Source organism: Dermacentor andersoni, chromosome 3 (assembly GCF_023375885.2).
Source record: "Dermacentor andersoni chromosome 3, qqDerAnde1_hic_scaffold, whole genome shotgun sequence".
Classification (NCBI taxonomy): Eukaryota; Metazoa; Arthropoda; class Arachnida; order Ixodida; family Ixodidae; genus Dermacentor; species Dermacentor andersoni.
In genome coordinates, this window is record NC_092816.1 from 131,849,012 (window position 1) to 131,873,290 (window position 24,279).

Genomic DNA, 24,279 nt, shown 5'->3' on the forward strand with positions numbered 1-24,279 from the left:
GGTAAGAATTGGAAGCAGCCGGAAGAGAAAACAATTTTCAGCGTGTCAAGAGAGACCCACAGCGGCTTCCGGAGTTCCAGTTTCAATTTGCTCCAAGAGCGGGAGATTTGAATTTGTCGTATCATTTATGATACGTTGGGCGTTGTGGGGTTAAAAAACGATTTGGCGCATGACAGTGGCACAAAAGCAAATCTTTGCACTATATTACCATAAGCTGGAACCGTGCCCATCACCACATTACCGAGGAGATAGAGGCAGCGCCCTGCTGTTTCAAGGCCGCACTGGCGGTCTTCTCGCAAACCAAGGCCGCTACGAACTATTTGGCATAGATCTGACATGTCGCTTGTTCAGTGCACCAGAAGAAACTCTTCTCCATGTGCTATAACAATGTCCAAGACTTCCCGCAGATCCCCAATCGTGCCCCCTGGCCGAGATCCTGACGCTGACTGGTCTCACCGAAGAGGACCGAACTGCACCCGCCGAGACTACGAAGACCCGGCTAGAACAGTGGGAATGACTGGGCAGGCAAGCCGAAAATCTAGAGGAAAACCCCAGACAAACATTGTCCGGCTATAGCCGCCCAGTCACAGTGAGCGGCCACAGACGCCGACCACCTCAGCTACACGAGCTACTACAACAGATCATGGCCGACCAGGCAGCGACGCAGCTGGGATGCGCTGACTTAAACTGGCATGGCTGGCGGATTGGATTGTCGTGGCTTTGGTTAAATCGGAGGCGACTGGAGCCTAGAGAACAACGAACTGGACCAACCAGACAGACTCACAGACTGTGACAAAACTCTGTGTTATGTTCTTTCTCTCCTTACTTTCTACACCTTACTTTCTTTCCTTTTCGTGCTTCAACCTCTCCTGTGGTGTTGAGATACGCCTGCCCTGAGTCAAAAGAGATCAGGACCACTTGCGCTCCGTCTTGCATGGAAGATATACGCTCGGCAGTAGTTTCTGCCATTTGTTTTCACGCTCGTGCGGTCTATTTAGTATGACGTGTGTCTCTATGCGGTAAACGGTCCTGTGAGACGTACTGAAGTGGTTTAAGTCGGTTTGGCCGGACTTCCTGCTGGCGTTGAGGCGGATGGAGCACGTAGCACGATGCATACACGCGTATTTGAGCCTACAGTCAGCCTCGGAGATCAATTGTGTATTTCTGAATGTTCCACTCACTAATGTGGCCTTATTGCAGTATTATCCTCTAGTTCTAAGCTGAGCTTTAGGAGCAATGAAACATATGCGACGATCATAACAGCATGGGTACCATTCTGCAACGATAGGAGCTGTGCTGTTATAGATTGAGCGTTTAAACTGTTAGTTGCAGATTCCATTGCATGACTACTTGGTTCAGTGAATGAGGTTTCCACTCATGAATAAAATTGTTTTGCTTACTATTGACAGCATACTTTACAGTGTGAATTAAGCTTGTCCAGCAAAGCGACCCTCTACGAAGTGCGTGAGCATCCTATAAGCACTGGTAGGTGCTGGATTACTGATATATTTGTTCTATATAGCGCAAGGTCGAAGCATACAGCATCAACGTTTATAGATCTATAAACATTGTGCGACATGACTATGCGAGGTCGTATTGCGGCATTAGCCCATTTTCTTTTTCGAGAAAGAGGATGATAACAGAATTTTTTTGGGTTGCGTTCGTTCTGTTGTCTACAACGCACTCACACGTATTACAAAAATTTTGTCCTTAAAAATTGCCACCACACTTTTCTTTATGCAATCCATCTTGGATATTATGGCTTTACAGGGGAAAAAGGCAATGTTGAAACACATGGCTTATATATGTATTATGCTGATTCACCAATCACAGTGATCACTGTGTTTAGCAGTGCCATGGGCCTCGTGCAGGAAGGCTAGTGTAGACATATACATGATTTCAAGCCTACTAGACTTGAAATGCTCGGGAACGATGCCGGTGTATCACAAATATTTGATAGCGCATGCCGCTTAGATGTTTCGTGGTTGCCTTAGGCTGACCATACACGAGCATGCGCTCGTTTTAGTCGCTACGCCAAGCGATTAGATAGTGGAAGGGTTGAAATCCGGGCCAGTTGGTACATACTTTAAGGGAAAAAAACCAGTCAAAAAACACAAAGGCGAAGAGAGGTTCACACCACAACGACTGTAACCTTTCCTCTTGTCCTTTGTGTTTTTTTACTTGTTTTTTCCTTAAAGATCAGTTAGTGAGCAGATTTACCATTTCATGTTGGTAATAAAGAGACACCGGTTCTCTTCTTTAAATTCAAACTGATATATTCAAAATGTTCACAACACGTACACACACTGCGGCTGATAATGCGCGTCACATGTTTGCGCCAAGGTCGATCCTAATAGGTCACGAAGCTTCGGGCGATAAGTGGTTCAGTACAAATTGTCACCGACATCAGAAGGGTGGTTATTGGAGCAGCGATTGAAGCACGACTATGTTTGGAGGGAACAAACATTGTAAAAGAAAAAAAAGCGTTTTTTAATTCAAGCGAGACATAGTTGGATTCATTCAACGAAAATAATATTTCGGGTCAATTATATATTCATGACGAGCTAAGAAAATACAGGTTTATTTAATTTTATTATTATAATAAATACATTTCTTTTCAGCGCCCATTGTTACAGGGGGTGTTGACGCCACCATCACTCGCAATGCAATGCAGCTCTTGAGATGTGCAAAAAATGCGTGCTCATAAAGTTCACCTGTTGAAATACGCCCCATTCACAAGGTGTGCTTTCTTGCTTGTCGAGACTTGTCTGAATTTGTTGACGCGGGTAGAGTCATCGCTTCTTAACCGGTTCAGTCAAAAGTAGAGTTACAACCGCGAGATAATTGTTTAGTTTTCGTGCGACTGCGCTGGCCCACGTGCTTGGCGTCCGACGATAGGGCCAGCACTCTACGCCTAAAGCTTTCGTTGGCCTCCAAGGAAAGTATGTTCTGTGCAGGGGTGCGATTGCGACAACCGTACGGCTGGTCTTTTCCTGCATCGCTTTCCGTGCTGAAAGCTCGAAACGCCTATCAAGTTGAATGGCAAGGCATTTGAATATATAGCTCTAAAGGCAGGCCAACAAAACAAAGTTCACGGCTTCAAGAACAAAATGACGTCACTTGTTTTTAACGGATACGGCGTCACATTATTTTTTCTTCCGCCGGAAGTATTCCCTTCACATGAACCGCCGATGAACCGCCATGTTTTGAACGTATGGGCCCCTATGGAAGCTTCGCTACCAGGTATATTTACCTTGTTTGCGCTCCCAAAAGATATTTCCATCTACTGTAGTTACCGATGCATGGAAAGGCTTCCCTGACGACTTTATATGACCTGCCGTGGTTGCTCAGTGGCTAAGTTGTTGGGCTGCTGAGCACAATGTCGCGGGATCGAATCCCGGCCACGTCGACCGAATTTCAAGGGGGGCGAAATGCGAAAACACCCGTGTACTTATATTTAGGTGCACGTTAAAGAACCCCAGGTAGTCAAAATTTCCGGAGTCCTCCACTACGGCATGCCTCATAATCAGAAAGTGGTTTTGGCATGTAAAACCCCATAATTTAATGACTTTGTATGAACGGACATTGCATAAATTTCACAAAGTACGATCTAAAACGTCTCAAAATCATTCTGCATCACGCGATAGCAATACCTTCAAGCAGCGCTGCGCCGGATCGCTCGAGCCAGAGAATAGGAAAGGCTCGCCGTGCGCCCTTTCATCCTCGACCGATGAAAACGTCTGTAGGTGACAGGTGCAAGTAAGAGAGGAAAAGCGACGGGAGAAATTCTTTTTCACCTCACTGCATCGAATGCGTACAATACCGTCTTGAGCTTCCTGGCTGTCGCCACTTTAGCCGCTTGACAGCTGTAATTATCTGGAACTTCCCTCAGAAGCATTGCAGAAACCGCAGAGCTTCCCTTTTTACCAACGTCTGAGGCCAGAGGGGACCCAGATAGAACTGTAGAGAGGAGAAGAGGCAGTTCCCATATAAGACGGGCTCCTGTGTTTAAATTATGTGCGCAGTTTGAAAAATGCTCGCGGGTAGAGAATGAATTGCACCGTCTATTGTGAAGCGCCTGCAATGTCGTCAGATTTCAGGAAGTAGCAAAATAGTAAGGCTATGAAAGCCTTCTTAACGGCTTGGCCATCCTTGATTTAAAAGTTCCTTGCCTTAGAATTTGTCTGCTAATTACTGATGATATGCTTTTCTTTTTTTTTTTGTCGTATATGCAGGAGAGAGCCACCACTCCTTGAGTCGACAATTTCGGCTGGGCCACTCCAGTGTAAATGATATTATCCACCAAACGTGTACGGTAATTTATGAAGAGTTGAAAAATGACTTCCTGAAAAGGCCATGCACCGAAAATGAGTGGAAAGATGTAATCGCAGGTTTCAATCAAAAATTGCACTCTATTGACTTCAGTGTTAAGACATCTACCAGATCACTGTTCTCTGCACAGCCCAGTTTCCGTGGAAGAATTAATGCTGTTGGTTCTGCAGTGCGAGAGAGTTTATGTGCATTTTTAAATGGCAAGGGTGCTGTGTCCTGGCAACAGCAATCAGCGCACTTGGATGCAAACGCATACAGAAGACCTTAAGATTTTATAGAGACAGTGCAAGGCACACTTGTATTATGCCGTATCATGCACCAAACTTGTTTTGTGAAATTGAATGTGCTGTCTATATCCTCCTGAGACCCGGGATGTATATGGGTGCACAGATTTTCCCCAAACTTTCAGAATAAGTCAGTAGGGTTATGAAGGTGAAAAGTGTTAAATGTTTTTTCAATAGCCCTGACAGTTTCAGCACAGCGCGATGTCCAATATATTGGACACTGGGATGCTACCCGGTCTTTTTTCACCCAGCGCGCACGTAATGACGTAGCGCAGATATTGCGCTCAAACTGGCGTGCAAAAATATTTTAATAACTCGAAAGAGAAAGTAGTGAATGAAGTACATAAAAAAGAACATTCCTCTGCACAACAAAAATTTTTCTCTTGCGTTCACTTCCTGTGGGTATTTTCAAAACACCTTTTTTTCCTTGGTGATGCAGAAGAAGAGCCGACATTTGGTGCAAAAGAGCTTTGTTTTCATGTCGCAGCCCTGTAGTCTGCAACGGGCCGCGTTTGCATGGATGGATGGATGGATGCAAAACTTTAATAAGGTCCTGAGGTACGCGACTCAGCGCGCTGCGGGCCGCTCCCACGTTGGGACAGTCAGGCCTTGCCCGACCGCCGCATCGTGGGCCCTCTGGACAGCCCATAGTTGCGCCCCGGCATCGGGCCTCTTGATAGCGGAGAGCCACTTGTCCTCATTGATTTGTTCTGTGCCTCGTAACGAGGGGCAACGCCAGAGCATATGGTCTAGGCTAGCGATGTCATTGCAGTGCCTGCAAGAACTAGTGGCATAGGTGTCGGGATAAATTTTGTGGAATAAAGCCGGGTTGGGATATGAGCCTGTTTGCAATAATTTGAGGGTCAATGCCTGCGCTCTGTTTAACTTCTTGTGTGGAAGGGGAAAGTCTCTCCTGCCGAGATAAAAGTGCTGCGCAATTTCAGTGTCTGCCTGCATTGAGCAGTGGGTAGTGCTCTTTTCTTGGGGTTCTCGAGGAGACAGTCGAGCCTGCTTTGATGGCGGATGCCACTCGGCTTCGTTCTCACTCTCAGTTTCATCCTGCTTCCCTTGAGCCACGAGAGTCTCAGCAACAGATTGGCGGAACTGCATATATTTGAGTATTTCTTTCCGCTACTTCTATAGGGAGCGTATGTCCCGCGTCTACTGCACCCAGGATTTCCTGAGGGCTATGTCGAAGAGGTGAAAGAAGGCTCTGATTGTCCACTTGTTAACGCGTGCATTTATCCTGTAGTAACTTATCATTCGGTCTGCCTTGTCGACACCACCCATCTTGACGTTGTACATGCGCACAACATCTGATTGAGGGATATCGATATGTTTTTTTTTCTCTTACGATACCGCCTGCCACAGCTGCCTTGCGGGTCCTAGCCATAGACTGAAAAAAGAAAAGTTATCGGCTTAAGTCATCAGACACGCGAGGCCGGTCCCCCAAAGAAAAAAAGAGACGCGACTTCGTCGTCAAGCCGCTAAATGCCAACAGTACTCGCCTGCTGTTCATAACAAGGCCATCGCAAAAGCGCGGTCAAAATAACCGGGTTGAGTCCTAGCGTCCAACGTATTGGACACGCGAAATCAAAGGAAGCGTAAAAAAAAGTAAGCGCGCGAACAGTTTTAAATTTTGTATTCTGCGCGTACGCTGTTGTATTAACTTTAATATAAAATAAAAGATATGCCTTCAAAGCTGGTAGAAATACGAGAAATAGTGCTTACTTCTCCGGCAGCTGCCGTAAAACGCCGCGCTGCTGAATGCCGCCATTGTGGAACTGTTTCGGTGGGAATTTGAACGATGTATTTTCATGAATGCTGCATAGATGGCGCAAGCAGGCGTCCAATAAGTTGGACAGCGTGGTTTTAGGAGGATGAAAGCCTTGTCACAGGAGTGCTGCCTCACTTCTGAATGTCCAATATATTGGACAAATCCCCATAGCGGGGTCTCAGGAGGATATTATAAGGGAAAAATAGTCTTGCATAGTCGGCATTTTTAACTATGAGAATGATGAGTGAACTGCTAGAATGCAAAAAAAAAGTGTTTTATTCGAATTACAACTGAGTTTCTTTCTCAGTGTGAACAAGAATGAAAGTAAAAAACTCTCTAATAACTTCTCATTTGAAATGATCTCATTCAAGCTTCCTTACTCGATGCTGTCCACATAATTTTCCAGTGTCTTCAGGTTTGACATGCAATAATTTCAGCCTTTGGAATGAGGCGCATTTGCGCAGCAACTGACTTTCCGAAGTATTCAGCTGCATCTTCGGATTGTGCAGCTTTTGCTGGCTGGTCCACGCTGGTTGCTATCTTTCGTAGCACATTCTGCCTTTGTGTCCACGTATCGGGTGATGACACAGCAGATCGTCGTCTCTTCCTGCCCACTATTGAACGAAAGCTTGCAGATGATGCGTTGCTAGTCTGTAGGTCAACCACAGTACTGGTGTCATCGTCCAACGCTGTGGTCTCTGTATCCGTACCACCTGGAGTCTCCTCATTGACTTGGGCTGTCTGCAGCAAAGAAAATAATGTATTAAGTCTCTTGTACTTCCACACTTTATCAGTTTCTTTTCAGACACCAACAAAAGGATCGTTTGCTATTAAAACCTGTACAGTAATAATCTGCAAGCAATAAGTTATTACTGCAGCGCACAAACAAAAATGCAAAATTTGAACTTAAGCGCCAAAACTATTTTCATATCTCATCTACACCTAACAGCATTTGGAGATACTTCAATATGCTTAACAAGATATGTTAATGGACACGTATTACAGCATGTTGCTATTGTAACATCTTACTGAAGCTAAGCGCACATTAAATAAGACATACCTTCCAATATTTCATCTAGCAGAAATGGTTTATCACACAGACGAAAAAAGAAAATTTACCTCTGAGCTCTCCGGCATAGCTTGGCGAGTTTCACCACTCACTGAATGCCGGCAGGGCACTTTCGCCGTGTCCAGAAACTTCAGAACGTTATAGAAGCACCAATGGCCTCTATAAACATCGGAGCATGCCATTCCACTCTTTGTCGTCTCCACCTTCTCTTTCTCCAAGCGTAAGTGCGCCTCTTGTTGTCGAGGAAATGTCGTAGGGCTTCTGTAAATGAAAACATTTATTAGTACCGCATAAAGATTTCGCCGTGTTATGTCAGTCACCATGTCATCATATGACATGACATTGACTATCCCAGTCCATCTTTCTAATGGTGTGATTATCGTGCTTTAGAGTACAAGAAGGCCAACTTGTTCTTTTTCTTCGTTTTTTTTTTGCTATCTTCATTTTTCTGTTCCATATGTCTAGCACAAGAACACATCATTCTTGCCTTAAATGTGTGTTTGCAGAAATAGGCCCACCTGCTTGGTCTGTATATATTGCAATAAGTACAAATAAAAATAAATAAATCACTGTCGTGGGGATGACGTCACACGTATAGACAACGTTTATTAATCCGCGCCTTCCACTTTACAGTACGCAGACATACGTGCACGTCGGATCGGACGTGAAATCGGACCGTGCGTCTCCTACTTTACTGAGCGCAACGGTGCCGCCCGATATCCTCGGAAAATGCACAGCACAAATGAAACCTGTCGACTACGAAGTGCGACTGCAGGTGAGCTTTTTATTTTTTTTATTCTTGTTTGTGTTAGCGATTAGCTACTATTCTTTTTTTTTTTAGTTATCAGCAGGAGAGAGAATCAAACACAAGCGAGCTGCACATGCAACGCTGGCTGCACGAGCGCAAACACGGCGTGCCTGTAGCAGTGTTTGTAGATGATTACAAACACACGTCTTGCACTGATTTGCCGTGCGCATGGAACAAGCCTTCCACCCAACCAAACCTTGATGCCCAGAAGTCTGTTGAGGTCCTTTTCCAAGGTAAGAATTTTCAATTCTTGCTGCACTAAAGCACAATTTCACATATCAGAATGCAATTGCTGGCACAGGTCGGCCAGCGCCAGTTGCGATTCTGCAGCGGGTAAACCCCGCAGCCATTCTCTCGCAATTTCCAGACATTCAGTGTACCTTGCGAGAAATTCTGGAAAAGAAGGACGCTGTGCTGGAGCTCGCATCAGATCCGTTAAAGCAAGCGACCGACGGCTCAGACCGTGAGCTCCTAGAGAAAATGTTGCATAGAGACTGCCACTTGTGTAACATGATGGAGCTTGCCTGCACTTGGCCATTTAAACTGAAAAAATGCGACATGCTGCAAAAGTTGTCAGCTTGTGAAAAAGCATCTCATGAAAAATTTGTTGATATACTTCGGACCAGATAATTGAGATCGCCGAGATGACAAAAAGGCAGGCTGCAGTGCAAAGGTTTGGGAGCATATTTATAAGTTATATTGCTATCTACATTGTTTTTTTTTTTGTGATGCAGACACAGATATACAAAAAAAACATTGGTCATTGCAGATAGCACGAGGAACATCGCGTACGCCTTTCAAGCTCAAGTGCACACCGAGTGAAGACGAGGATTGCAGATTTTGACAGACTGGCGGAAGCAATGGCATCCCCGCGATTATTACAGCTGCTGCCCCTTCTTACGGCAAGGCATATGAGAAAGTAAAGAACAAGAAAGAAGCTACAGTAAAACCTCGTTAAACCGTAGTAGTAGTAAAGTGAAATCCCTGACTCAGCAGCCATTGAACCTAATGTGTTTTGTATCCGCATAAACTGTACCAGCTTACTGCGTACATATCGGTTAAAACATAGCGTTTCCACTTTTCGTCGTGCAAACACGGCGGTGCGTCGTCTCTATCGGGCGGCCTGACAGAACAACAAGCCTCGGAGATCGGAACAATGGCCTCCAAGCACCCTGTGCGTTTGCACGTGAAGCCACATCAACATCATTTTGACGCCGTGCCAGAGAGCGGTGTGGCGTCTTGCAAGCGAGGTCTCGTGTCATGCCGAAGCTCGGATTAAAAAGGACTTCGTCCATGCTAGGCACCGTCCGTGCTATCGAACGTGACACGAAGAAGTCGGTGCTGGCACGTGACAGGGATTTGCTGTTGACTACGGTGTGTGGCATTTAGAATGTGAAGAAGTTGCTCGGCAGTGCTGCTGCAACCGCGTAGAGATGTCAGCTACGAGGTTCGATTTTTTTGCCATCGTTGCCTCTGTTGTTGCCGAAGTGTCGACTAGCGACAGTGATGAGGACGACACGGAAAGCGACAGCAAAGGCGATTCAGGCCCAACAGTGGCAGAAGCTGCGCGTTATGTCAGCCTCATTAATGCAATCGTCGCGACGAGAATAGGGTCGCGATAACATAACTCTATTCCAAACTGCGGCACCTGGCAATGAAAAAGGCATCCTGGGACTTCTGCAGCACTACTGCGCACATGCATGGAGAATACCTAACACCAACGAGGAATCTGCCATGCGAGTGTTTGCTGAGAAGAGGGGGCTGGCTGAGAAACTGGCACACAGCTTCAGTAAGTTTGAGGCCGCTGTTGTCGTGCTAGGCCGCCGCGGCATCAAACGATAATAGGACTTTTGTCGCGCAACGTGAATAAATACTGGATGTTTTTTCCCCTTTCATCGCACTCTCTCTGAGTTCCGTTTTCAACAGGTAAGTGGGCGATTTCATGCTATTTCAGTTAAACAGTACTACCGTTTACAACGTACTTTTTCCGAGCTCAGGCCAACTACTGTTTAACAAGGTTTCACTGTAGTTGTGGAATCTAGCGTACTTCACTTTCTGCCACAGAAAGCTTTCTTTTTACCATGAAAGCAGTTCATTATGAGATGTGTTAATTTTGCATCCAATTTTCTTTAACACGTGCAGGAACTAAGACTGAGGATGAAGCAAGAGATGAACTATCGGCAACATTGCAGCTTCCCATTCATAAAGTCTTTTAAAGGTAATATACTGTGAAAGTGAATAGCTTTCGTAAAGCTTTATTGCAGGTTGGACTCGTGATATCACCACTGCAGCCGGCGCTCTCCTGTAGCGCAGATGGCATTGTGGAGGGCAGTGAAGCGATACACCTGGTTGAAATGAAGTGTCTGTATTCTTTAAAGGACAGTCTCCTCATTGACCACGAAAATCTGGTCAGCTTTGTACCATATGTTGTGTACGAGAACGGGCGCCTGAGCTTAAAAAGGGGCCACCAGCACTTCACGCAGCTGACTTTATATTTTAGGGCTGGAACACGCTTTCTTTTTTGTTTATTAGAAAAAACAAAGTATAATTGTAAATGCTGACTGGCATGACCGCTTCTTGGCCGAAATTGTGCCAAAGTTTGAGTACCTTTGTTTTACTTATTTCATAAAGCGACTTGCTTGCCACTGTTGCTGAGTAAGCATTCACTTACCCGAGAAAAATTATGTTTGTGTTTTATACTGATAAGTTTGATGCTTGATCCGTGGCCATTCAACTCAGTTCAGGAGCGCAAGAAAGTATGCGAGGCAGCGTTCTCTTGGAAGCTATCTTTGCAGTTAACCGGAGCTGAGTACTGACTGAGAGGGTGTGGTGCCTTAAACTCTCCGCAGGACGGCCAGTCAGGCGTGGCTAAAACCTCTGGGTGAGGCAGCTAAGGTTTTCTGGAATGTTAATTTCTGCCTTCTGGTGACACTGAAAAAAAGGGTTCCCCCAGCTTCAACTTCTGTTGAGCAGAAAATGCGATAATCGTGAAGTCAGACACGTGTGCGTGTGTGACTTCATTGTGTTTTATATCTACGTCCCCCACCTCTTACATGTTTAGAGTGATTGAAGGTGCAATAAAAATTTATTATAAAATGTGAGAAGTAGTAACATCGAGTTCTTGCTTGAAGATAACGTGCATTACACAAAGCAACATTTATTACCGTTACAATTCCTTCAAAGTTCACAAAGCTGCCACACTGCACTGTGCATCTCGCGGCGATGTAACAAAAACTACTTCAAACACCTCATAACCCCTGTCAGTTGACGAGCTTTTCTACTTATTTCACAAATAAATGCAGATGGAACACTGACACTGTGAGAGCTTGCAGTGGATGAAGTATGCCCTACAATAATTAAAGCTATTTAAAAAAAGCATATCTTATGCTGAGTTACAGCAGTGAGCAGTTGAGTGTCAAGCATCAATTTTGATTGTTTTCATGCCTTTGTGCACTTAAGATTGGTGGCTGCAAATTCAAGAGTGTGCAACACATACGCATAATGTAAGTCATACGAGGTATCAGGTCATTAGGAATATGTGCATCAACAACATTGAACATCTTGATGCGCTGGATTGCTCGTTCAACATGAATGCGTACTTGTGCAATATGGTATGTCTGTTGCAGCTCCTCATAAGTAAACTGCACATTACACATGGAGAAAGGGGGCAAAATAACAGTTCCTTTACTGCCTTCCACTGGTGCTCTGATACCAGGAAAACCTTTGTCAGCGAGGACATCACCTGGTTCAATCCTGTCGAGGAAGCCTGACTCGAATGTGATATGCGTATCTGAAGTACGACCTCCATAGGACTTTGACAGAAATGTCACGGCACCATTCAGAAAAATTGCAATAAGAAAATTTATCGTGTGGCACCCTTTGTAATGAAAAAATAAGCTTCGTTGCTGCTATACAGTGGGCGGCTCTTCTGTCCTCACTTCTGTGCAATAATGATGAAGCGGCAGTTAAGATAGTGGAGCTTGAAACAAGCTGGCATTGTTGCTCCTACGTTAGCCTGTGACGGCTCGGAAATGAACAGTTCCATTGAGGACAGAAGATTTCTAAAAAAATTAAAAATACACGGCTGACAGCTGTTTGATGCAGGTCAAAAAGAACAGCTATGCTTGCAAATGATATGCCAAGCTTCATCTTCATTAAAAATCACCATCTTTTGTGGCACAGGGACATCAATGCTGCGTACAACCACAGACGAAAACAGAGGCATTAGCAGAGCAAAAACATTTGCGTTCACACAACATAGTTCTCTGAAAGCGTCCACTCTTCCACACAAGGAGTCATAACCAAGGAACACACAACTGTGCTCCTCAGGGCCACTTGCTGTAGAGCTTGTTGCAGCTTCTGCCTGCACACTTTTGTCGATGGTATTGACATGTGACACTTGCGTCGAAGCAGTACACTGGGTGACGACAGAAAGAAACGGATTGCATGGTCCCAGAGACTAGTCTTTTTCTGTCTGAGTTGCCTAAAAGAAATTAGGAAGGAGCATGTTAAAATAAAGGCAGATGTATGCAGAATACATGCAAATACACGCGTCGTTCATGCACAAACCAAGAGGACAGATGTATCCAGACAAGTAAAACATTCTTTTGTTCAGATAAGGCACATTAAATCAAGTAAGATACAGCAGCAGTATATCAATAAGTGACATACAATATCGCTGTGTAAACTTCGGAGCTGCGCCAAGGATTAAAATATTGTTAGCACAGTACAGTGCATATCAATTGGGAAGCAGCTTACCACGGAGACAAATCTGTCTGACATGTTATTGGCCAGTTCAGGTGCGTGTCGCAGTGAGCCTGCAAAGGATTCCTCGATGTCTGAATTTTCTAGTGGAACAGCTGATGACGGTGGTTTAGTGACTAGCAGAGACGATCTGTGCCGCTGAAGCCTTCAAGAAGAAAAAAAAGGAAACAAGCTACTGTGAAACTCTGTCCCATCTCACTAACAGCCGCGCTTCATACGTCCTGACTTCCTTATTTTAGCCACTTTGTTATTGACTCCTAAGAATTGTGAAAAAAAAGTAGTTTACTCCAAGCTGTGCTGACGCTCACCTTTGGTACCTCTCGAGCTTCTTCTTGGGCAACACACGATCATCTTTTCTGTAGCACGAGGGAAATAACGTCGGCACGTACGCTGGGTGCTGAGCTATCGAGCTTTTTTCGTTCCCAACAAAGTGGACGCTGCAAATGCGCGTGATTCCACACCGGCTGCAATTGCTTGCCATTCGGGCTGGCAAAGAGAAATGAACTGTTCATGCACGAGTACAAAAGGCAAAAATAAGCACAAGAAAGTTAGATCGTTCATGGACAAAGTCCGAGGCGTTGTTCACCTTGCACGTCGCCCAGCCGTGATCCAATGTTGTCTTCTTTCAGTTTCGTACGATTTACATGGGAACCGGTAGAATTTTATAGGCGGTTGTTTTCCAACAGTGTTCCTATGGCTATTATGGCAGCCATATATGCAGCAGTATGGAGAAGAGCCGGACTTTCGTGACTTTTTCATGTCCTTTTGGCGAGCTGCCATGCTGCTCTAACGTGACAGCACACCTGGGAGCAACTAGCAGCCAACCTAACTTTACCGCCACCTACGGCAGGTGGCGCTACCAGCTCGGCTGGAAACACTAGTGCAATAGCCCCATAGCCTGGACAAACAGTTTTTATAATGTTTGCTGTGGTGAGCTTCGTTTTGGCTCATAACCAATTCTGTTTGTGACCAGAGTCAAGGAACAAATTGAGTAACCTGAGTCATCCTGTATATTTACTCTGATATTGCTTTTCATTCCAGAGTACAGCTTATAGACCCTGTACTAACCTTGTCAACAAACTATCACTGACGGCATGCTAAATTGACCGTAAGTCCTGCTCACCGCACATGTCACACAAATCATCTAAGAAGCTGTGTCAACACCTCAAGCATGCAACTCAGGCCTCCCTCATTCTTTTTTCTTTTTTGATAAGCCAATGTCAAAGGACTGGAAATGCCTTTTGCCTGACAGTGTACTGCTATCCTGGAAACTTTAAGACCAATACCAAACAGCTGGTGTAATGCAGACCAACTTATGTAATGTGTGCGTAGCCCTTAAATAAGTGGCTTTAGGTACTAATCAACAAATATGCCGGCTGTGTGACGTCATACCCAACTTTTCAGTCAGGCACACATGAGAGAGGGAGTGCAAGTGAAGCATTAACTCTCAGAAATGGTGGCCAATCGGTAAATGTATTAGTAAACACACAGCACTAAACACAAGTAGCATAATGGATACACAAATACTACAATGGAATGTTAGAGGACTTCTGCATAACCTTGACGATATTAGAGAACTCTTACACAAACATAATCCAAAGTTGCTGTGTGTTCAGGAGACGCATCTAAAACGTACACAAACGAACTTTCTTCGCCAGTACACCATCCGCAAAGACCGTGATGAGGCTAACACCTCAGGTGGCCGTGTAGCAATCCTTGCAGACAAGTCTGTAACAGCTTGTCGCCACGTAGCCTTACAGACACCCCTTGAGGCAGTGTCAATTAGAGGGGTTCTTTTCAACAAGCTGGTAACTGTCTGCACCATATATATATGTACATCCCCAAGCTATTGCCTCCAAAAATCCAATTTCTATAACCTCATAAATCAGCTCCCTGAACCCTACATATGGCACGCCCACAACACGTTGTGGGGAGATGTGCGTTGCGATGCAAGAGGCCAACTCATTGAAAATTTTATTCTGACCTCTAGTGCCTGCCTGTTTAATAAGAAGGAGCCAACATATTACAGCATTCAACAGAATTCATATTCATCCACAGACCTAGCAATAGGCTCTGCTTCCCTTCTGTCTCATCTGGAATGGGATGTCATCAATAATCCATTTGGAAGTGACCACTTTCCTATAACTTTAAACTTAATAACGCAGCATGACAACCGTCCCAGTGTTCCCATTTGGACATTAGCATCGGCTGACTGGAACATTAAAAAAAAAAAACTCATTTATAAACAATTTAAGTATAGATGATGCTGTCGCTTATTCTATCGATTTTATTTGTGATGTCGCTGAAAAGTTTATCCTGCAAACGAATGGTGGTTCAATTAAAAGACGTGTTCCCTGGTGGAATGATGACTGTAGAAATGCGCGAAAGAGGCAGAATAAGGCATGGGAAATATTGCGCAGATCGCCGAATGCAGAAAGTTTAATTGAATTTAAACACATAAAATCACAAGGAAGGTGGATACGGCATCAGGCGAAGAGAGAAAGCTGGGTGAGATTCCTTTCAGGTATAAGTTCTTACACACAGGCGGCGAAAGTTTGGAATGGCGTAAAAAGGCTAAAAGTGCAGCAAATAAATCCGTTGCCTCACGTGAGCGATCAAGTGAATACCTTAGAAGAGCAGGCAGACACCCTAGGGGAGACTTTGAGCGTGTGTCAAGCTCAATCCACTATTCCCAATGCTTCCTTAAACATAAAGAAATGGAAGAACATAAGCCAATCATATGTAAATGCAGACAGAATGAACCGTATAAATGGCCTTTCAGTATTGCTGAGTTGAGAGGTGCCTCGAACACGTGCAAAAGCTCTGCACCGGTACCTGACAGAGTTGTGTATGACATGATCAGAAACTTACATACTGACACACAAGGTACACTGCTCGCAATTTTCAACACAATTTGGGCTGCGGGATAGCTTCCATCTACATGGAAAGAAGTGATTGTGGTCCCTGTTATGAAGCGGGGTAAAGACCCTTCCTTGGTGGCAAGTTACCGTCCGATAGCTCTTACAAATTGTCTCCGTAAGCTTTTTGAAAAAATGGTTAATCGCAGACTCGTACATTTCCTTGAACTCAACAATATGCTAAATCTCTATCAGTGTGGCTTCAGAGAAGGACGGTCGACAACCGATCATTTTGTGCGCATTGAAGGTAATATCCGCGATGCATTTGTACATAAATAGTTTTTTCTATCGATATTCCTCGACATGGAGAAGGTGTATGACATGGCATGGCGCTATGGGATCTTGCGAGACTTGTCGGGAATGGGCATTCGTGGAAATAGGCTGAACATAATTGAAAGCTATTTGTCAAATCGTATCTTCCGCGTGAGAATCAGCAACGTATTATTGCGACCTTTTATACAAGAAACTGGTGCACCCCATGGAAGAGTACTCAATTGCACTCTTTATCGTTAAGACGAACACACTTCGTTCTTCACTGCCACCAGCCATTTTTTATTCCGTCTACGTAGGCAATACACAAATAGGTTTCAAATCCTGCAACTTACAGTATGTGAGACAGGTACAGCAGGGCTTAAACAAGGTGTCCAAGTGGGCAGACCAAAATAGATTTAAAATCAACCCCCACAAAAGTTCTTGTGTTCTCTTCACAAGAAAGAGGCCTGGTCCCAGGTCCTTGTGTAGAACTGGGTGGACAACTACCTGTGAACAATGAACACAAATTCGTAGGTGTTATACTTGACTCGAGGCTTAAAGGCGCCAATACACTTCGACGTGACCCGGCGCGCGCGCGCGCAGTGGTTGCGCTACGTCACGCCAGATCGGCTACGCCGCGTCGCGTAAATCCGTCCCCCTACAGTACAACGCCGCGCACCTGCCGCAGCTGGAGTAGCGCATGCGCAGAACACCGCGCCGCTCCCTGCCGCCTGTCGTGGAACATCGAAACATCTTTTCGCGCGCTTTCTCTGTCGGTAGCGATTACCTCCGCGGACCGGACTGTTGCTCGGCGATGGCACCGACGCAGACACATTCCGCAAGACGAAACATTAGAGACTTTTAGCCTGTCCGCTATTCCGGTAAACGGGAGCGGTTTGGGCGGGTTGCCGGATTTGCGGGGGCGTAGCTAGATCGCTGCAGCCGCCTGGTAGCGTAGAGTTCAACCAGACAAACACAGAGCTATAACTGCAGTAACCCACTATATCCTGCTTCGCTAGTGGTGCAAATTTTTGGCAGCGGCGTAATTGTGAACACGATTACGCCACTGTCGAATATTTGCACCAGCAGCTAAGCAGAATATAGTAATTAGCTCTGTGTTTGTGTGGTTGAGCTTTGCACCACCGGCTGGCGCCACCAATCTGGCCGCTCACGTTTACGCCCCCGCTAAACCGGCAAACCGCCCGCACTTGCCGGAATACCGTACACGCTAAAATCTCTATTAGAGACTTTTAGCGTGTCCGCTATTCCGGCAAACCGGGACGGTTTCGGCGGATTACCGGATGGTCGGGGGCATAAACGTGAGCGGCCGCAGCAGTGCAGCCGCCTAGTGTTGTGGAGCTCAATTAGACAAACACAGAACTAAAATTGCAGTAACTTACTGATAATGCTTCGCTGCTGGTGCAAAGCTTGGCAGCGGCGTAATTGTGTTCACAATTACGCCGCTGTCGAAAACTCACACCCCAGCTAAACAGAATATAGTAATTGGCTACATGTTTAGGTGGTTGAGCTTTGAACTACCAGCTGGCGCCACCAATCTGGCTGCTCAGGTTTACGCCCTCGACCATCCGGTAATCCGCCCAAACCGCCCCGATTTGCCGGAATAGCGGACACGCTAAAAGTCTATTATTCTCGCTTTGTTGGTGCGTCGCAAGAGGAACAGGTCTCTTCACATAACACAGACACGTAGCCGCTGCCACTCCTTTTCGTCGCTTCAGTAGCTTTCCGTTCATGACTATAGCGGTCCCTCAGCGCTACCATAGTTTCAGGCACTCTTCGACTGAAACAGAGAAAACAAGACGAACAAAGAGGCGCTGAGTGCATAGCATGTCCGGAGACTTATACACACACGTGCGTAGCATTGACGCTCCTGTTGAGAGGCCAGAGTACATGCGTATCTGCTCCGCGTCCCGGTAGTACATTTTTTTTTTTTGTCGTAGAGACAAGGGTGGTGCTGGACGGCGTCCAGAAACCTTTCGATTTCGGAGCCGCACAGGTCGGGCACGCTTCCTTGCGAAGAGGCCATCTCGTTCCGGCTCAGCCCGCCGAGTAGCGAGTCTCTACCTCGACGAGAGAGGGCGCTAGGCACTAACTTGGTCGGCGCGAAATGCAGTCGGTTGCATTCGGCGCCGGACGACGTCCGAGCGCGCGGAATGCCACCGGTCGCGTCGGCGCCAGATGCCGCCGCACTGTATTTTCGCCAACGTAACGTTGCCATGAAGAGCGCGCGTGTTACGTCGGAGTGTATTGCCCCCTTTAGTTTCATCTCACAAATGAAATGTCTTAAAGCAGAATGTCTAAAAACTATGAATTTACTTAAAATCCTATCCCACACAATCGTTACAGGAGCCTATTTCGATCACGATTACATTATCGTGTTGTAGTATATCACTCTGCCGCATCGAGCGCGCTAAAGATGTTAGACCCCATTGATCATCCTGGGTATCCGCCTGGCCACTGGCGCATTAAGAACAAGACAAGCCCTGTTGAAAGTCTATATGTAGAGTCAGATGAGTGGCCACTCCATTTTCAGAGAACTTACATCAGCTTCACCTATTTTCTCAAAGTGCGCTCTAATAAAGAACATCCATGTTTCACAACCGTTAACGACTTGACGTGTGAAACACTTGTTTGTAATAGACCCTCTATGAGACTTGCTTTGTCACTCCGTGCAAGAGAACTTAGCAGGGAAATGGATGTCCCAGTTCTCGAACATTGCCTAATGCCTCCAGCAAAGCTATTATCACCCTGGGAGTGGCAGGTGATAGACTGTGACGTATCCATTGTAGAGGTCACAAAGCACGCACCTGACCTCAAAATCGCTATGCATTTCCGTGAACTGCAATCGAAGTACAGCTGCTCCGAATTCTACACAGACGCGTCAAAATCACATGCTGGTGTATCTTATGCTGCTGTTGGTCCCTCTCTTTCTAAATCTGACTTATTGAACCCGCAAACAAGTATCTTCACTGCAGAAGCCTATGCAGTACTGTCTGCAGTAAAACATATACAGAAATTAAAACTCGACAGAGCAGTTGTATACACAGACTCGCTAAGTCTCGTAAAAGCGTTAATTTCTTTACAAAAGCATAAAAATCCTGTTTTCATTAAACTTTACTCGCTCTTATGCAGTATTTATCAATCACATATACAGTAGTAATATGCTGGGTACCTAGAGGTATCGAGGGTAATGTACTGGCTGATAAAATGGCCACATCACTAAACACTTCCTACAGCTGCTGTCCCTGTCACAGCTCTGAAGCCTTTCTTGCCCAAGAAACTGCGACAACACTGGCAACGCATGTGGAACGCAGAAATAATAAACTGCGCGTTATAAAGCCACAGTTAGGTATTTGGCCCTCCCCAACAAAATCACGGTGAACAGATGTCCTATTCGGTCGCCTCAGAATAGGGCACACATTTGGTACCCACAATTTTCTGCTTACTGGAAATGAACCTCCAACCTGTGATCGATGTGGTGAGAGGCTGACCATCCTCCACGTCCTCTTGGAGTGCCAGAAAGCCGAATCTGAGAGAAAGAAACATTTTCCTCTTGCATATCATTATTGCGTACCTCTTCACCCAGCTATGTTTTTTGGTAAACAACCGTTTTTTAACAACAAAGCAGTCCTCAATTTCTTAAGTGATGTCCTACATGTTATAAGTTCATTAAATTCGTAGCGCATCCTCTTTCCAGAGGACGTCGCTGTGGTACTTATCTTGTATAGCACATGCCGCCAGGCCCTTGTGTCTCAAGGGCTCTAACGAGGCACTGGTGCTCTAGTGAATTTTAGCATGTTACATATTTTTATATCATATCATTCTTTTGCAATGCACCCTAATGCTCATAGTACACGTCATTTGTCATCGCCATAATCTTACTACACGTACATTTTGCGCACTTTACAGTGACTATTTTTTAGGCCCCTTTACAGCCACGTCACATCAACTTCATAGAACCCATCACTCCACTGCGAAATCATTAACACTTGCGTGGCGCTCTTTGGCCATACCTGACCCTTGCGCCAAAACCACACATTCAATTCAAATTAAATTAAATTATGGGGTTTTACGTGCCAAAACCAATTTCTGATTATGAGGCACGCCGTAGTGGAGGACTCCGGAAATTTCGACCACCTGGGGTTCTTTAACGTGCACCTAAATCTAAGTACACGGGTGTTTTCGCATTTCGCCCCCATCGAAATGCGGCCGCCGAGGCCGGGATTCGATCCCGCGACCTCGTGCTCAGCAGCCTAACACCATAGCCACTGAGCAACCACGGCGGGTCATTCAATTCAAGGCCAGCACATTGTCTGCATATGTTGTCGCTGGTACTACTACTTCCTTCCACAGTGTGCCTCCGACAGTACCATAAAAACAGGACTATAGGTCAGACCGGAATATAGGTCGATCGATCCCCCAACTAACGAATTCTAAAAATGAAAAAAAAAATCTCTTTCAATGGCAAAAGTTCCGAGACACTCTTACCTTGAAACAAATGCGACTCAGGCGGTTGCACAATGGTGCCAGTGTTTATTTAAATGCTGCTCGCATGTGCACCTGGCCAAGTTTTTAAATGTATCGCGCTACCATCGACCCGTGTGCTTGTCAGCACTTTATTAACGGCGCTGAGCGGCGAAACAAACGAGATACGCACATGTGTACACATGCGCTTACTTTCGCTATTTCGCCGCTCCGTGCCGTGATGATAAGGTGCTGACAAACACACGGGTCGATGATCGCGCGATACTGTTAAGAATTGGCAGGGTGTACAGTACACAGAAGGCCACGAAGTGCGCAAACGCTACTCCGAATCAGAGCAACTCGTTTGATCAGAGTGATCCGAACTAGAGTCGGGATGACGAGTGCTTCTCGCTGCCCAGTCCAGGGGCGTGCGCAATCTCTACTGCTGTCAAACGGATGCACTCGGCAGTCACAGGCAGCGACCTCACACGCAGCTCCCGGACAAACCTCGAAACCTTGTCTTCCAGTTCTGCGGTCTGCCCCCGAAATGATGTTTTCTTTTGGTTGCTGCAAGTTGTAATGCGCTGCTTCTGCCTTTGCCAGTACCGAATGCTCTTTTTGGATACTCCAAATTCGCGCTGTGCCGCCAGGTTGCGGTGGGCTTCCGCGTACTAAATCGCCTTTTTCTTGAAGGTGACGCATAATTTCTGCCGGCTTCTGCTCATTTTGAAACTAAATGTAGAAAAGCAGCTTTTAACCAATATAACTTTGTGTCAATGGAAACACAGAATGGCAGTGCCACAATGTCGCCGCGCTGCTGCTGATGGCGATGGCGGCTGTTTACTTCGCCCACCCATTCTTACAAGACTTCCGTAGTTTTTCCGCCAATGTCCGGTATATAGACGAGGGTCGACTTTTCGCAGTAGTCTTTTTTTAAAAAGTTCGACCTATATTTTGGTTTTTGCGGTATATGGGTTGTATGAATGTCTGGCCAAGTGCCATATGTGGCCTTTGAGGCGATTAGATTTTTCTACTAATGCGTTTTGATGCGGATCCACAAAATTTGGTTGGTCACTGAGACTTACGCCGAGGTATTTGTATTTCGATGTTTTTTTTTTTTTTTTTTGATAAGGTTCCCTTGGAGGGTTTGTCGCTAGTGTTGAACCTTAGCTAGTGATTTCCTGCAACTTGGGAGCAGATGTCGAGCTGGTGTTGCAGGTCAGCTGCTGATTTTCCTAGCACCACAATATCGTCAGCGAATGCCAGACATGAAGTTTTGGTGTACAGCATAGACCGCTTATAGCATAGGTCGCAGGGGTCAGGAAAATCCGCATTATAAGCGGTACCGCACTATGTCAAATACACCATTTTTAAACTTATTCACATGCACACACAATTCAGAATATGGTCAACCCACCTTATATTATGTCTTTTACAACTTGCAATAAAGCACCAGAATTGGACACTAAACAAAAAGCTTTTCCTTCATCAGTGAAAAAATGCACTATATATGATCCACCTTATATATGATGCACTATCTCATGTTCAACAGTGATCAGACACCGGAAAGCTTTCTCGCTCAAGCCCTTCTGTGCGCAGTACATCCTGAGCTTGCTGATGTAATCGAGTGCATCTCTGCGAAAGTTCCTGTGTGCTGTCTCCGTTGTCATCGTCCGATACAATGTCATCGCGATCACGCACTGCTGCTACAATTGCTTTGTCTGTGTCTGCTTCTTCGCAGACAAAGTCATCGCAATCCTCGTTTACAAAGCATTCGAATGTGTCATGTCCAACAATGTTGTTTTTCATCAGGTGCGACCACGCATCATCCGTGTTGAAGACTTCGTCAACATCGTCATCGCGGTGGCGATCGTCGCTCCTTACATCAGGATCGCTGACAATGGCATTGCGCACAAACCCTGCCTTTGCGAAACACTCGGCGACGGTTGACGCTTTTATCTGTCACCAAGATGCTGTGATCATGTCTATGGCACTCCGCAGGTTTACCTTCATCACTTCGTCTCGCTGAAGGTTAATCAGCACTTTTTCGCATATGCGCCTTTTATAATGCGCTTTCACTGCGGCGATTACGCCTTGGTGTATCGGCTAGCTCTTGGCTGTCGTATTTGCAGGCAAGAAGTTGAGGATCACTGCAATGAGCTTTAAATTAACATGATGGGCACTGCAGTTGTCAAGCCAAGTTGGAAATAATTCCCTAGTCATCCATGACTTTCTGTTGTTCTTATATGTACCAATCAGCAGGTACTCTCTTTTTTTGAAACAGCGCGGCCGCGCCGACCTTACGATCACAAATAAGCGCCTCTTGTCGCTGCCATCCATATTGACACAGAATTAAGAGAGCGGTAAACCGCTCCTTCGAAGCCTTTCTACCGGAGCAGCGTTCGCGAGACAGTGCGAGTGTGCGGTTTGGGAGCAAATCATAAAACACGCCAGCCTCATCCACATTATAAACGCAGGGTTCGTACACAATATTTGGCTGAAAATTCAAGGACATTTCAAGGATTTCAAGGATGCAAAAAGGCAGAATTCAAGGAGTGTTAGCGTAATTTTATTTCCTCACATGACTTAGGAAAGGAGCCCTATTTTCGCATTAATTTCTTTTTCAAGAGCTGATATCTCCGCTTCTTTTTCTTTGGTTGTTCGAAGAAAACTGTTGGCCTTGACAAGACAAATCAGGTCATTTTTTGCTTCGGCGTCTTCCGAAAACCAATCCGCTGACTCCTGCAAGCACTTCAGAGTTTTTGGGAGCTTTGTCTTCTTCTCTTGCATGCTCTATAGCTCTAGCTCAAGTTCTTTTCTCTTCAAGATTACCTGCTGTGCTACAGCTTGCTTCTTCTGTTCGTCCATATATAACGCATACCTATGCCTGACTTGGCGCACTGATGACTTCAGTTCATTCAACAGCGGAACGTTAAGCAGCCCACCATGGATTTTCACGGCCTCGCAGATGACTCATAGCGACATATTCGAGAGCTCTGCCATATTTTCTTCTGCCTTGTTTTCACTGAAACCTCTTTCTACTGAAGCCTGCCCATGGCTAAGCGAGAGAAGGACCTTCAGTATTTCCCATAACATCAAGAACGCCGGGTCAAGCTTCGAAAGGCACACGAAGAGAACATCAAGGCGTTCATGGTCTCTTTCATAGTTTTGCAGTTCATGCCGTTTTTCTTGGCAGAACTGAATGTACTGTGCACACCCAATATCTCTCTTGTGCTCAGAAAGAAGCTTGCTGTCAATTAAACAGTTAAGAACAACTTTCAGCTTCCGAAGGCACATTTCTGTCTTCGACATCTCTCTGGGGTCGAAACATGACAACCCTTGAACCAGAGGGTACCCAAGAAGACTTCTCTCCATGATTTTCAGGATCATGTTCACAATGAACTTCCGACACTCGCCCCTAAATTCAAAAACACACTTGGCACTCGCTTTTCCACTCTTTTAAGACCTCAGCAACTCGTCCAACGTCCACCTTCTCAAGTGGCGTGTAATTGAGTAGAACTTGTTGCTGGGCGAGTTCGTTGGGATCTAAAGAATACATTGTTGCACCGAAAAAGGAAAATAGAGACTTGGGA

At 45.5% G+C, this 24,279-nt stretch overlaps 2 long non-coding RNA genes and 1 pseudogene across 4 annotated transcripts in view; 1 reads left to right on the forward strand and 2 right to left on the reverse strand.

The window, feature by feature from the left end:
• The window catches only part of LOC129383223 (uncharacterized), a 132,759-nt gene that overhangs the window by 103,782 nt on the left and 4,698 nt on the right, over positions 1-24,279 (forward strand). The window contains exons 1-4 of one of the 3 annotated variants that reach the window (XR_008611114.2): positions 2,178-4,285; positions 8,096-8,237; positions 8,304-8,503; positions 9,040-10,488. This is a non-coding gene — a long non-coding RNA (uncharacterized lncRNA). Of the gene's footprint in view, positions 1-2,177; positions 4,286-7,124; positions 8,238-8,303; positions 8,504-9,039; positions 10,489-24,279 lie in introns of those variants that run through there. The other 2 variants (XR_011893452.1, XR_011893451.1) reach the window with 2 other exon arrangements.
• On the reverse strand, positions 11,117-14,413 carry LOC126525265 (uncharacterized). Its single transcript, XR_011893453.1, has 3 exons — positions 13,343-14,413; positions 13,029-13,179; positions 11,117-12,753 (listed from the first exon to the last, which is right to left on the reverse strand). It is a non-coding gene; the product is annotated as an uncharacterized lncRNA (long non-coding RNA).
• On the reverse strand, positions 20,981-24,247 carry LOC140216765 (uncharacterized; annotated as a pseudogene).